The 15,583-nt window shown below is 39.3% G+C and overlaps 1 long non-coding RNA gene across 2 annotated transcripts; it reads right to left on the reverse strand.

The window, feature by feature from the left end:
* Positions 1-930: 930 nt before the first annotated feature.
* Positions 931-4,385, reverse strand: LOC146642343 (uncharacterized). 2 transcript variants are annotated; one of them, XR_014909731.1, is made up of 4 exons: positions 4,354-4,385; positions 4,098-4,276; positions 2,092-4,019; positions 931-1,709 (listed from the first exon to the last, which is right to left on the reverse strand). It is a non-coding gene; the product is annotated as an uncharacterized LOC146642343 (long non-coding RNA). The 2 variants fall into 2 exon arrangements; XR_014909730.1 differs by having other exon boundaries at positions 4,098-4,379.
* Positions 4,386-15,583: the final 11,198 nt, after the last annotated feature.

Below are 15,583 nucleotides of genomic sequence, written 5' to 3' on the forward strand. Positions count from 1 at the left end.
ATCATTGGTGTTTGGATTTGAGGGTCAACAGGGCGAACACTGAGGCTGGCTATTAGAAATACAACATGGCAACATGAGACATGTTAACTCTGAGAACACTAACATCTAGATTAAGGTGTGAGAGGTAAATACATAACAGAAGCTAAAAAGGAGTTGCTTGTCTCTAGATTATTTTCAATTTATTTTAACTAAACTGATTTGAACACGTTTAATGCATTATACAAAAAAAGGTTCATGATATAGTTCACATGATCTAAGCAAGAGTGACTCGGAATCTCAAATGTTAAAGTACACTTACTGATTGTACTTTTACTACATGAGCTAATGTAGATGCTCTAAAAGCACGCTGGCTGAAAAAGAACCACACGTTTGGAGAAACTGTGCTGTAACTTCTCATACTGTGAAGTTTTCTGACAAAAGTGAATTGAAAACTTATGCTGTACAGCTTACTAAGGGGTCCTTTGCTGGGCCATGTGCAATTACACAAAAGAACAAGTTAAATTTCACCATAACACTGACTGGAGAAAAGCCAAATTGGGATTCTAATTGAGATTACAACTGAAATCAGTGCTGTGATAGTTAGTTTAAGATCACAACCTGATTTAAAACACAGTCTAACATCAACATTCTTGCCCCTGAAAATAGGTCAGGATGGCCGAAAAATGTACTTTAAAAATGAGATTTTCTTTTTGTTTCATTGGAACAGTAAAGTACCATTACAAAGAAATGAGTACACCTTTGTAGATATCACTGATATGGAGTTTTTCATGTTTTACATACAGACTTTCTCATTTAAACCATGGTGACTTAAAAGTTTAGCAGCAAGACACTTGTTTCCTTTGTTCCATCAAACATTTCTTTCAGCCATCTGTGTTTATCAGAGTGATATGTGACTAATTTTTTATTGAATCACCAGAAAGTACACAAATACAAGATTAAATATTTTATTTATTTATCAAAAGATACATAATTACACATTGATACAATGAATAAGGTGTCTATAAAAATTACACATGGTGTAAGAAAAACATTATAACATACAAATAAGTGTTTTAAGATAATCTGACATACTTTAAAAGCATAAGAATAAAAGTTTTTTTTTAAAAAAAAATCATGTTCTTTGATGATCACATTACATGTATCACATTTTTTAAAGCATAACGTAGGGTGTTCACAAAAACAGTTTTATGATTACTTTTTCCACAGTGCTTGTATGCCTCTTGCAAAACTATGTACTTATCACCATATGACATAATAACTCACGATTATGCAAGACCAGCCATGAAATGTCCGTCGCTTCATTACAATCATTTGTCCCCGCTGCTGCCCTCAGACCCAGTCTTCTGTACTGTGGGGTAAAATAGCTTTTTTGGTGGTTCATAAAAAATATCTCAAAAAGCGATGTTAGTGAGGGGACCAGAAACACTGGGTTGCAGAGCAGTTGGTAAGGACTTGTATATTTCTGGAGAGTCTGCAAAAGCTGTCTTGCTCGTGCTCCTGATTGGATATGTGGAGCCCGGCTCTGATATCTCACTGGTGGCAGCTAAAGGTAGGCATGCCTTGGAGGCGGAGTTGGTCTCGGGCGCAATCTTTCAAACGAGCCTCACGGCATTTCAGGCAACCTCAGGCCGGAAACAACATCCGGTCACTCGCGGTCAAAATCCACGCAGAGCTGGTGTTTCGCAGGGATCAGGTTAACACATCTGGGTCTAAAAATATAAAGAAAAACAAAAAGAGTTTTAAAACACGCAAACTAGCAAAATATCAAAGGAGCATAACATAACAATAACAAGATGATATGAGATACCCGATGAGGCCATGATAGGTGATGTAGACATGTAATGTATAAACCTTTACGGGAGTTAAAAGTGGAGCTTATATATATTTTAAAGTGTATTGTACGTGGGATAGGCTCCAGCGCACCGCGCGAGCCTGAGAAAAGGATAAGTGGAGGCGAATGGATGGATGGATGGTGTATTGTACCTGTTACAAACCATTGTGATATTTATTTATTTTTTTAAATGAAAGGATTGACAGAATGGTAAAAAGGAAAATGCAAAAATGTAGTTAGAGAGGAAGATTAACACTTACCGAATGATATGCGGATAAGGAAAGAGACGCAAGTTGCTGTTGAAATCGGCCGCTCCCTATGCGAACTCGCAAGCAGTCTGAGCGGCGCCAGTTGTTGATACGTCTGAAGTCAGATGTCTTCTGGGGGTTCGACGATAGTCTTAACCTCAGCGGGAGATCGTAAAATCAGACCTGGAGCCGATTGGCTAACCGGGGTGCAAAGGGAGCGGTGCAAGGGTTATGTGATTGGCAGCGGGGCGCAGTGAGGCGGAGTTGGTCTAAGGGGGGAATTTTCAAACGAGGTAAGCAGCGCATTCGGGAGCAGAGCGGGGAGCGAACAAGCAGGAAAAAATTGTGCTCTGCAAGAAGTTGTGGATCGGAGATTAAGAGCGAGGTAGAACTTAGAGTGTGGGTTGAATTTTAGAGCTTGCTAGTAAGAGGAGCTTTCCCAATGTTTTTGGATTATAGCGCTTTTTTTTTTTTTGGGAATAGAGGGGTAGCTAACAAGTTATTCTAGGGTTTTGGAGAAATCGCGGAGAATTTTTTAAAAGGAGTTTTGGCTTTGTTTGGCTGAGCATGAAGGGAGCCGCGGGGCGCTGAATTTGAGAAAAAAGACTAAGGATTTTCCCTGTTATCGAATATAAGGTTTTGGGAATAGAGGGGTAGCTAACAAGTTATTCTAGGGTTTTGGAGAAATCGCGGAGAAATTTTTTTTTAAAGGAGTTTTGGCTTTGTTTGGCTGAGCATGAAGGGAGCCGCGGGGCGCTGAATTTGAGAAAAAAGACTAAGGATTTTCCCTGTTATCGAATATAAGGTTTTGGGAATAGAGGGGGCACCCTAACAAGTTATTGTAGGGTTTTGGAGAAAACGCGGAGGGTTTTTTAAGGAGTTTTCCCTGCTTATGTTTCTAAGGAGGGTTAGGGGATCGCGAGTTTTTTCCGAGTATGAGTTTTATTCTAAATCTACAAATGCATAAATCGAAATAAAGTTTTCCCCCAAGGCATGCAGCATGTGTTTGTGGCCATACTGAACGTTACAAAAGCACAAGTTTAACTAAACAATTTTAATATGGTTTAATACATTTTTAAACACATGAGCACGGAGCCCGAGAGAGCACGGTCCGGAGACACGGGCGCGCCCCCGCGCGCCCAGACACACAGCCTCGGGCGCGCGGGGGCGCGCGCACACACACACACACACACTGACCCGCCACCAGATGGCGTTTTTTGAGCATAAAAAAATAAAAAAAAAAATTTAATTGCTTAAAGAAATAAAAGAATGCTATTTTGATATATAAGAAACTTTCTAAATAATCAATTATATTTTTATGAATATCATATTTTTATGAATATCATAATTTTATGAATATCATAATTTTATGAGTATCATATTTTTATTACTTAATTACTTCCTACTTCCGGAGCTCATGAATAATTTATTAGGGGTCATAAATCAATTAGGGGGGCCATAAATCACTCAGTTTGACATAAGGGGTATAATATCACTCTCTCGCAGCAGAAATGGAGACTCTTGAGACGAGGTAATGTTTTTCCAGTTTTCTGCTTCTGAATTTGCACAACTTGTTCTTAGGAGTACAACCTGGTGTGGTCTTCTGCTGCTTGCATGCTCTTCTGCATGCTGTCATGGCAAACAGCCAAATCAGAGGAAAAGGACTCAAGTGCTGAATTCAGATGGAGGTGTGGATAAATGTGTGAAACAATATTTATTTACAGCGCAGTGAGACAATACAATGAGTGATTTTTAACTAGAAGAATGAATAATGAATAATGAAGTCAACGTGAGCTATGACAAGAACGGGAAATACTAAACAACACTAAGCAAAACTGGAGCTAGGCAGACAACGTGAATAATTAGAGCATTGCTCTGACTGGGCTCCCGTGATGTGAGGCAAAGGGAAAGTCAGGTGGGAACCAAGGAGGTCAGAGTCACTGGAATGAGAGAGGCAGATTCAGAAGTTGTCCAAGGAAATGCGGCAGGCATGAACAGAGTCTGATGTTGGTGCTTACTTGCCACAGGTGGAGAAACAGCGTGGAGTGGTTGGGTCCAAGTGGTTCCAATTACTGCGGCAGGGAGGCAGGCAGGCAAGTGAAAAGAGCAAGAACTGTAGCTGTGAAGTTGTCGAGAAGTCCAGCATCCTGAGGTGAGGATTATTTTCAGAGGTGGAACATAGCAGTCTGGTGAGTAGCTGAGAAAGAAAAAGCACAAAGTAAGTTAAAGTAGCTTTTCTATAAGTTTTGCAAAGCTGTGACAGCCTACACTAACTAGGGTTAGCTGAAGATCTGGCGAAGAATGGCTGAGAACGCTGGACCTAAATACTGACAGCTTTGTTACCAGCTGGTGTGGAAAACATGCAGGAACGAGGTGGCTCCTCCCAGAGGTGGAACTGCCAGCTCTATGGAAAAACACAGGCACTCACCCAGACCATGACACATACCTTAGTTGCAAAGAGTGGTTATTTGAGTTACCTAGTTACCTACCTAAACCCTAGTGATGGCTGTGTGGGAAAGTGTTGTAGATTAGCAGCCTCTGAAATACACAGACCAACAACCACGCCATGTTCACAGTCACTTCAATCACCTTTCTTCTCCATTGTGGTGCTCATTTTAAACTTCAACAGGTCCTCTTGACTGTGATTGGCTGAATAAATATGTACATTAATGTGATGGTGAACAGATATATCTAATCTCACATTATGTACTTTATAGTTGTTGTCTTAATATTGTTTTAATGGTTAACTGTCACGGTCCTGGGCCTGTGACCCAGTGTTTTGTTCTCTGTATTACTATTGAACGTGATTGATCAGTTCTTGGTTTGGGTTTTTTTTTTACTGTTGAAGTTCTTAGTCTTCCGATTTCGGTGTTCCATGGCTGTGTGTCATCCCCTGTATTTCTCCATGTGTCTCTCCATGTTCCAGGTTCAACATCTCAGGTTTTCAAGTTTCTAGTCACATGGTTTTTGTTTTTTGTATTTTTATTTTGTAGCTGTTCCCAGTTTAGGTTTTGTTAGTGTAGTTCCCTGCCATGCTCTGCTTTGGTTTGTATTTTGTCTTCCTTTATTAATAAACTCTCTCACAACTACACTGTCATCAGTGCTTGCGTTTGGGTCCACATCCTTCATCTACTGACAATCGTGACATTAACTTAACATCTAGCCAAGAAACAACAGTTGCACATCAACCATTTGGCTAACAATGGCATTTAAGATTTAAATTAAAAAACAAACAATCGAATTAATAAACGAATAAATAAAGAAGCAAAACCTGCCACTACAAATATGGGATGAATAACCAACAGATGTTTAATGTGTGTTTTCACAGTTTGTGTTATTTTCATAAAATAAATGAATTAAAACAATGTCCAGAGAAAAGGTGATAAAACATGAAGTGGAAGCTCCATTTGTGCTTTTACCACTATGCTCTTCTTCCAGAGATAATTGATTTTTCTGCACGCTGTTCTGATCTTTTGTTTCCCTCTCTCCACTCGCCATCACACAGATCTGTGACAGTTTGAAACTTGCTAGTCACAGTCAGTCAGTTAACACAGTCATTTAAAACATTTAAAGCACAACAAGAAACCAAATGTTCTTTAAACACAATGGTCTTCTATTCACCGTAATGAGCAGAGTGAGTGAACTTCTTAATTGTGCCATTTTTTTCCCCACTCATCACCACAAATTTAACAAAAAAAGCCTAAAAACAAAAGGTTACTTTTCAAAGTACTCTTTAGTGTTTATTCTCTATTCCAAAGTTGGCTTGAAATAGGTATTCAGATAAAACTTTACCCACAGTAATGTGTTATGTGTCCAATAAAAGGCGCATGGCCAATTGAAAGAGAGGCTCTGTGTTTGTGTGATGGCTAGTTGAGAGGCGAACATTACTCTCTGATTGGTTTAATTAAATGTGCGAGAGTGACAGCACATTCAGGGATGGTCATTTTGAAAGCGATCGGTGTAATCACACACTTGTCGTAATTGGCAATCTGATGCAACAGCAATTTCAATCAAATCATAGGATATCCACACTGACAATTTGTTTATCAAATGAATTGAAAGGTTTTTTATCCAAGTTTTTTTTTTAAAGTGTGGACCTGATTGTAACTGGTATTTAAATGTAATTTTAGAAGCACTCTTCTATACATTTGCGTAACTTGAAAAAATTGGACACTGCCCAGTTGTATTCCTCACGATACCCAGAAGGAGGATGATGGGTGTAGCACTTTTAACCACAGTCAGCTGCACGTTTTGTTAGAAATGGATGAAAACTTGAGGGATACTTTCACATTTATTAAAGCTTGTCTAAAAACATTACTTACACTGCATTGCAAGAGGCATGGCATTGTATTTCTCATTGTTATAGAATTAAATGTCTTCAAAATACAAGTCCACTATGCGAACAGTGTAGAAATATGTAATTATAAGACACTAAGTTTATAAAACACATTCTGCTTAAAATTGCATTCACTTCAAAGCCAAAGTTCTTGATAAGAAGAGCTATTTTTTAAACAACCTTGAAAGGCATGCCTCATTAATTTAGACACGTTAAAATAGACTGCAAAACCCTGAGTCTTCCGCCTTCTACAATGAATCACGCCAGTAAGTTTTATCAGACTTTTCTTGTCTGGTCTGCAGCACACAGTGAACCCAACAGGTAGCAGAGCAGCAGGCTTAGCTTTATTCTTTTGTCTGTGTCTCCACAGGTTGTGTTCAGGCCCAGTCTGGCTGCCCTCATAGCTAAATCTGTAAAGTTGCATGGGAAAAATAGGAAGAACTATGAAAAGGCACCTGGCAAACAGTTTTACACTGAATGGGTGTTTTTATGACACCTGTTTAAGATGTGCTCACACTAGAAAAACAGTTAAAATGTTTAAATTGTGTCAGTATTCACAGTTTTACCCTGGCCTGTCCTTCCTGTTCTGTCTTCTATGAGAAACTTGGTAGCTTGAATTTTTTTTTGTCTATTATTCTGTTTTTTAAACCATTTTCTTCTGTTTATCTGGTTCAGGGCTACAAAGAGCTGGAGTCTATTCCATCTGTCATAGGGCAAGAGGTTGCAAGGCACTGTTCATTACAGTGGAGGGTGATGTAAGTCCACCATGCAAGGCATGTTATGACAGTATATAATTATTATATGCATGCACATAAATGGCATAGACATCATTTTTTGATAAATAAGGCTGATGTGGTAACACTCTTGTCTGAACGTGGAGTGAGTGTTGTTGTTGATCAATTAAACTTTGTTTCTTCATAATTACTTGTGGATTTCCTGATTTGTAAGGAGGACCTTTGATGGATCAAAATGTTGCCATATTTTGCATCTGAACCTTTTTTTTTCTCAGGAAGTATGTAAAAATCAGCCAAGTATGCAGATAATGTGAATGTCTGTAAAGTTATATGCAAAACTGTATTGTAATGTGAGCGTTGTCTGCGATACACCTTTGGAACAAACACAGACTCAGCTTGACCTTTCCAACTTTTGGGTTCACTCAAAAGAACAGTTGACAGCTGAAGTAATTGCTTGTAAGGCACCTATCTCATGAACATGAAATGATACAGGAAAAGGCAAAAAATGTTTTTCTTTATTAGTCTCTTTGTCACACGCGCACATAAACACAGCTGCAGTGTTTCAGACTTCTCCTCCAGGGCAGCGTGTTGAGCGCTGGCATATCGAGGCTGCGCTTTTGTAAGCGAGAACATTGCTATTGATTCCTGTTCACCTCACCTGAATCAAACGATTTCTAAATGGAGCTGATTCCACAGTCAAGCCCGCTGCTGATCATGTGACCCCCAGCTCCCCTCATAAATAAAGAAATATGCTCTCTTTACACATTTCTCCAGTAATTTAGCTGTCTAATGACGTTATAGTAAATTAGTCCTGCTTTTAAACCAAGTAATGTATTCCTCAGTTTTCCTGCTGTTGAATAGATGGAACACGGGTCACTCTGCCTCTGAGACTTTCTAACTCATAAATCACAATTTAATTAGTTTGCGTTTCAGTAGACTTCACCGTGCTGCCAATAAGAGACAATTTGAGAGAAACAGTGAAACTTGTGTTGGGAAGTTGGAGAGAAATATTAGATATTGGCACCAAATGTAGGCAACTGGCAGCTGAATTCATATTTCCGATGTGCAGTGCAGCGCTCTTCTAACAGGGTTACAAGCAGCGATTGGCTGTGGCTGTAGGAAAACAAAGAGAATGAATGAATAAATTCAGACTCTTTCCGTTGCTTTGCAGTGGGGGACTTTGAGGAAAGGCCCAAAAGGCCACAGTGAAACCTTTGTGAAACTTCAAAATGGCTTAAATTTCAGCCATGACTGATTTTAGAAACTCATTCAGGACTTGAATGTTGAGCTACAGTATATTAATGATGACTCTATATTATATTTTCTCAAATTACACTGCATGAAATAATAATTGAACTCATTTGGATTAAATTGAATTTGCTCAACCATTTCCACAAGGGATATAAAGCTCTGCGCTATCACGATATTGTTGCGGATTGATATGTCCGGCACCCCTAGCTGTAGTTTTGATTGACGTATTCTCGACCGTGGGGCTGGCCGGCGAGTGTAGATTAAAGAGCAGAGATCATCTCAAGTGCGGTAAACAAACCTAAAAGCGGTGAGGTTTGACTATTTCTCAACACAACTTCACTTTGAAAACCAAGAAGAAATGTTGTCTACTTAATGCCTGTTGATTGCGTCTGCCTCCAGTTTGCTCATTTGGCCCTGAGACGGATTAAAAAAAGTTGTTCAAAACTTCAAGTTGAAAAAAGCTTGAAATATGTAATCAAACATCATCGTGACTCACTTCAAAGTGGGGAAGGTGCTTAAGAAGGTGTAGCGTATTAATCACTTAACAGGTGATAAACTAAATAAGGTGTAACTGACACAAGTAGGCTCATTAAATGTTGTGCAAAATTAGCTACACTTGATTAATTTATGCCACTTATAATACATTTATGTTTCATTGATTTCATTGATGCTTTCATCCTGAATGGACTTCTCTGGGCACAGAGGGCAGCTTCCCTACATGTGCGGGCTGGAATGTTTAATGTTAATGGAAAACTCATTAGATAACAAAATACACGAGACATTAAACAGATGCCTGATTATCATCTTAAATCCCAATATTAGTGGAGTTTGTAAAGTGTTTTGTGTGTAAACTTTATGCTTTGATGTGATGGGATATATATTTACACACACTTTTGGCTTTTGGCCTAATTAGCCAATGGACAACAGCTTTATAAGCATAGATCTGTAAGATTTGCATGTAATAATAGATACACTGATGCAGAGACAAAGACATAGAGGGATACAGATGATCAGACACAGAGACATACAACCCCACAAATAGCCACTCTATACACACATGAGATATACATAGACATACTCCTACATTCACATTTCCATTTCCATACTTTTCCATTTAGGAACAGAGCATCTACATGTGGATTTGGTTCAATGTGAGCACAGTTTCAAGAAAGTACGTGAGATATGCGTGACCTGTGACCTTTTGGGGAGGGGGGGCACATGTTCATACTGACGGCAATTTGTCATGTCTGATGAGTCACAGTTTCTGCTGCAACACTCAGATAGTAGAGTCAGAATTGTGTAAACAACACGAAATCATGGCTCCATCCTGCCTTATATCAACGGTTCAGGTTGTTGGTGGTGTAATGGTGCGGGAGATATTTTCTTGATATAGTTTGGTCCTTTAGTATCAACTGAGCACCATTTTAACACCACAGCCTATTGTTGCTTACCATGCCCACACCTTCCTGAGCACAGTGTACCCATATTCTGATGTTTACTTCCAGCAGTATAACACAACATCTCACAAAGCTCAAATCATCTCAAACTGATGTCTTGACCATGGCATTGAGTTCACTGTACTCAAATGGCCTCCACAGTCACCAAATTTAAATCCAGTAGAGCAACTTTGGGATGTGGTGGAACAGACATATCGATTGTTTTCTTGTGCGTTCCCAGGTTTGGTACATATTGGATTCTCTTGAGCTCGACTTTTACTTGAGCACCAAAACAAGACACATTTTAGAATGAATAGACCATTTAAATTAAAGGAATTAAGTGCTCTAAAATTCAAGTAGATTGAGACATTATGCTAATACTGCACAGTCAAAAACAAATCATTTAAAGCAACGTAGACTTCATAATAGCAAAGAAACTGAGAATATCCCCAAAGTGAGCTACTCTTAATATTTGCATAAATCTATCCATCCAGTCTTCTACATAGTTCGGTTTCTACCAACTCAGCAGCTCATTTTATTTTGGTCTGCCACCTTCATATGCCACTATACTTGGAATGTGATTTTTCCTATTTTTAAATAAAATAGTTGGTAGGTATCAGTAGGGTTCCCATCTCATATTTGCTCTGGAGTGACCATGAGGCTAAATGACTGAGACTAAACTAGTTGCCTGGATGTTTCCTTTGTGCTGAAAGACACCTGGTGAAAAGTGCTGAACCTTTAGATAATGGAAAGGTTCCTTTAACAACTCTGTCACCTTGGCACGACCCATTATTATGATTAATAGCGCCTCCATCCTCACGGAAAATTACAGCTATTTGTATATTTCCGTATGTATGTAGTTGTTGATTTACTAATCTGTGATGTGGAAGTCACTGTCAGAAGGCCAATTTGAGGATCCTTTATGATAAATGATGGTATCTATTGGAGCCAGCGGTGTGAAACCGGGTTATGACTAAGGTCACTCCAAATGGAGTTTGTGGGACTGTAGGTGCTTGCAAGTCAGTGTCATCAACATAGATCACAGAGACCCCCCTCCCTGAATGACCGAGCTGCTCTGATGCTTTTTAACTGCTGCTACAAAGACAGAGAACAAGATAGAAGAAGACGGGTTTTTTTGCATGTTTGCAAGAAAAATACAGCAAAATGGTGATACAGAGGCAGCTCAGATGGACTGTTTGATGTTTAAGAACACAAGTAGTGGACCGGCTTGGCCTCCCTTCAGCAGCTTTTTTGATTTATCGTAACAGAACATGTTAAGTGCTGCATTTAATGTAGCCAGATAGAATACCCATCTTCCCCTCCACTCCTACAGCACCCCGTGATCGTTATGTCATTTGTTTATGATCCACAGCCCCCTCATAATGGCCCGTTTGGCATAATGCAATCCATCAGTCTTCCGAATGGCCTACTTTCACATAGACACCTTTCCCCCTCCTGTGTGATGCATTAACAAAAAAATGTGTTAAACCAACGATTGACTTTGAAATAGCGACACGAGGACGTAGGTGTGTTTTCAGAAAGCCAGAGTCATTGCCGTTGGAGAGGACTATAATGTGATGACTACTTGGCAAGCGCATCCATTGTTATGTTTTTTTTTTTTCTTCGTTTTTTTTACGAGTCTGTAGAGGCAAAGTTGAATGCGTTCGTAAAAAGCTTTAGGTAATTGACATAGTCAGCTAAAAGTGCCTGTGAGTTTTTTTCATATTTATATTAATGCCACTAGTATACCAGAATAGTTGAGGCTTGGAAATGTTTCCCAAAAAAATCAAAGTAAAATCCTGTTTATGTACTGTGAACCAAAATGGAAAATTAACTGTAATCTCTTATCTGCTGCTCTCCACCACTTTTTGGCATTTTAAATTTCAGTTGTTGATGTGTTTTTGCTGAAGGGAAAGCATATTGTTTTATATTTCATTTTCACAAAAGTAAGCTTGGTTAAAGTAATCGTTTTATGCCGGGGCCATGGCTTGGAAATGTCAAGCCATCACATACAGTAAAAGACACTGCTATCTCAGGAGGCGGCTTAAATGTTGAACATTGTCCATGGGCAGAAATAACTTTACATGAGCACAATATCCACTGACATTTGGTGTCTGTAGCACAGAGATCAGTGTCTGCTTTTTAATAATGACCCTCAGAATTATTTGAGGTTTTGAGAAAGTTATTGCATGTGGCAGGGGGGCATAATATCAGGGATTGACTGTTTCATTCACTGCAACATGACCTTACCCCTTTTACAGGCCTGGAGCCACTCTGTTTAGTGGAAATGTCATAACAGTCATGCACCGATCACCCGTGCTGAGGTTTTGGAACACAACTGTAGGTTCAATATAATAAAATCAGCCTTTTATGCAGATGTGTGGCTGGAGACGGAGATATCAGGGAAGAAGACTCACCTTTAGCTGAATATCTGCACATTATTTAGATACTGAAACAATGTTTAGTGTTATTTACAGGGGGAAAGAGATCTGATGAGAAAAGTTGCTTGTATTTTCCAATAGATAAGCAATGCTTAAAACAGCACATCCACATTCATGTCAGCAACAGGCAGTATAACGATAGTCAGTATGGTGGAAGCAGCCAGTGGAGTACCAGGGGGAATCCAGGTTTATCTAGGATTGCCGCTGGCACCATAAAATCAGTTGTGGATCTAATCCAACACAAAAAGCAGGAATATGACTGGCCAACAAACAAATTTGACTTTATACTCAACAAGTGGATTTTTATGCAGGGGAATAAGGAAGCTAAGAAGTCAACTAAAGACTTTTACCCTCATATACACCTCCCACAGTAATTCTACAAGTTTGCTATGATGACCTGGTGAAAGTCAAAAGTTTAAGCCCTAGGGAATCACATGAAGATGTGGTGAGGCGGAAGGTAAAGTTTGGGCAGAAACTCAGGCTTTGTTTCCTGAAGAGATTGCGCTCTTCGGGAAACACAAAGAGATTAGCGCCTCAAAACTCACCTCTGTTCTGGGTCTCCTTTCGGAGGGTGTTTACAGTTCTGTGACTATGACCTGATGGCAGCACCAGATTCCCCTGAGAACTTGAAGTTAAGAAAAATGTAAGTTTCGATAAATTCTACGATGAACTTTCACCCAACAAACCCCTTTCTGTCTGTGGCAGGTAGGAAAACTCATCTTCATCCTTATACACAGTCAGTCCTCTTGAGAGAATCAACAAGGAGGTGTTGGTGGAGACCATCAAAGAGCATTCGATGATTTCCCAACAGGTTATTCATGATCACGATGGTTGAAGGGCTTCTCAACATAGCCCCCACAAAAGGTCTTCTCCTCTCTTCAGCTGCTGGCGGCAAAAGTATCACATTTATCAAGTAAGATGAGCAGAGGCCCTGTAAAATGGAGGAGATAACACACCTTGAAAGAGGCGAATAGAAGAGAATAAGGTCCTCCTCGCGCCTGCTGATCACAGTGATGAAAAAGCTGATTCACAAGGAAAACTGTGCTTCACCTCAAAGTCCAATTTCATTTGAAGAGCTGTAGAAGAAAACGAAACAATTCTGCAGATGGTGACCTGGCAGTTTTAGGAACTGATAATCCTGAATCTACTCTATTGTTTCTAATTGTAGACTTGTTTTAGACTAGGGGCATTTATACTTGAAATATTATAGTATAAACATGCAATATAATGGAAGTGGTGGGGAAAACTTAAAAACCACCTTTTTGCTTAACCTTCACTTTGTGGTATTTTGTGTTTGGAGTGTTTTTAACTAGATGACATAAACTGCACTTAAAACATTATTTCAGGTTATTGTGATTTTGTTAACTTCCCTGATTGTTATTGTCACAAAGTGTTATTGATGATTTGTTCAAGGGCCGTTCAACAAGATGAGCAGTATGCAGAGCCAGAACAGGGTCCTATGATGCTGACTCTGGTTGATTTGCTCTGATTTGCACATTTTGCATATTTTTAATGAAAAACAAGAAGCACTCCTAGAGCGCAGACCTCCATCAAGGCAGCTCACTCTGTGGGCAGTATTGACTTTTAAGGGAACAGTGTTGTATTTTGTTTAAATTTATCATTTTGAGCTTCACATCAATCTGCTGAATTTGGTCAGAGGTCAAGTGTGATGTGATATTCTCTTTATGTGATTCTTTCTATATGTTGAAAAAAACCCACCACACTTATAAGACTCACAGTTTCTGAGTTATAAGGGTTTTTGCCACTTTCAACTGAATAAATTATTGCGTTGACGTTTCTTGACCTTGTAGTTGTAGTTGAAAATGTTAATGAATTGTTATAACATGCTTGTACGCATCCATTCAAACACTATGAAAAACATAACCAGCCTCCATTTCAAGCTGACTGTCTTAAAGATTGCTCTATTTTTCACCTTTTAAATAAACAATGTCTTGACTACTTGTCTAGTAATTGTGTGTGATGTAAATTTGGTTGTTGATAACTCAGTTAGACTTCTGATTAAATGTGAAGCAGAATCATCATTTTGAGAATCGATATATGCAAATATTTGTTTTTATCAAAGCAGTATTTTGCTTGACAACCTTGAAAATGCTTTAAAAGTGCTTGAATTTGACTTTGGAAAAAGGTGAAGGAGCTCTGTGGCCAAGATGCAGCGAACCATGCAAGATTTTGATGGTCTACCATTAGGCATCCTTATAAATTTCCTCAGCCAGCACAGATGGTCTTCCACAGTGGTAGCCACTGTGATGGGAATCTGTTGAGATGTTTTTTTGAATGTTGGAGCGGAATTACACATGTATGCCCAACGCTTCCCAATGTGGAAAATGTCCTTTGGCAACGAGTGCAGCACCCGAATACAAAATAAGAGTGCAGTGGAGTATGCGCTCTCCTCAGAAGGACTTCCTGGGAGGTTGATTTGTGCTGAAAAAGGAACAGAGGGACTTAACAAGGCTGCCAGATCACCAGTCCATCTAAGCCTGTTTAAAGCATCCTGCCAGCACAGTACTGTTAGCTGTCCACACTCTGTATTGATGGGCCTGCACATCACTGCACCTCTGAAATCATTCAACCCATACAGGCCAAGAGATACGGTAGGAGTCCTGGTGAGGGTGAGGCTGTTTACTTACTTCGCCAGCAGTAGCGAGCTGTGTGGCTGGTGATGGAGGGGTTGCTGTAAGCAGATGGGCTGCAGGCAACCACCTCAATACTAACTGCTGCGCACTATATCTCGACACCCCGTGGGCTTTGTGACACTCAGACACGGAGTGAAATGATGCTGACAACTCAGTACCAAAGTGTTAAAAGCGGGATATGTAATGCGTCGAAGTGGTAACAGTTGTCAAACTGTCACAATCAAGATGACATATACTCTGACATGAGGAAAAAAGCAGTCTGCTGCAATAGTCACTGATGTAAAATGTCATGTTGTGAAGACACTTTTCCCCGAAACCCTTTACAGCACAATGAAGATGAGTTCATGTCCAAGCTTTATTTTCATGTACAGATGCAACTGTAGCTTTGTCAAAGTCAAAGTCAAAGTCAGCTTTATTGTCAATTCTGCCACATGTACAGGACATACAGAGAATAGAAACTACGTTACTCTCAATCCCTAGATAAAATAGCAAATGAACATTTAAATATAAGAGTGATTAAAAATGCAAGTAAAATAATTAAAAAGTAAAATTTAAATAAATAAATACAATACAATTTTTACATATAACAAGAAAGCTATACAATATACAATATAATGAGTAAATGACATTGAGTGCAAACCAGGCAGAGTAG

Source organism: Rhamphochromis longiceps, linkage group LG23 (assembly GCF_057381845.1).
Source record: "Rhamphochromis longiceps isolate RC_006_pf linkage group LG23, R_longiceps_female_GT1.1, whole genome shotgun sequence".
Lineage (NCBI taxonomy): Eukaryota > Metazoa > Chordata > Actinopteri > Cichliformes > Cichlidae > Rhamphochromis > Rhamphochromis longiceps.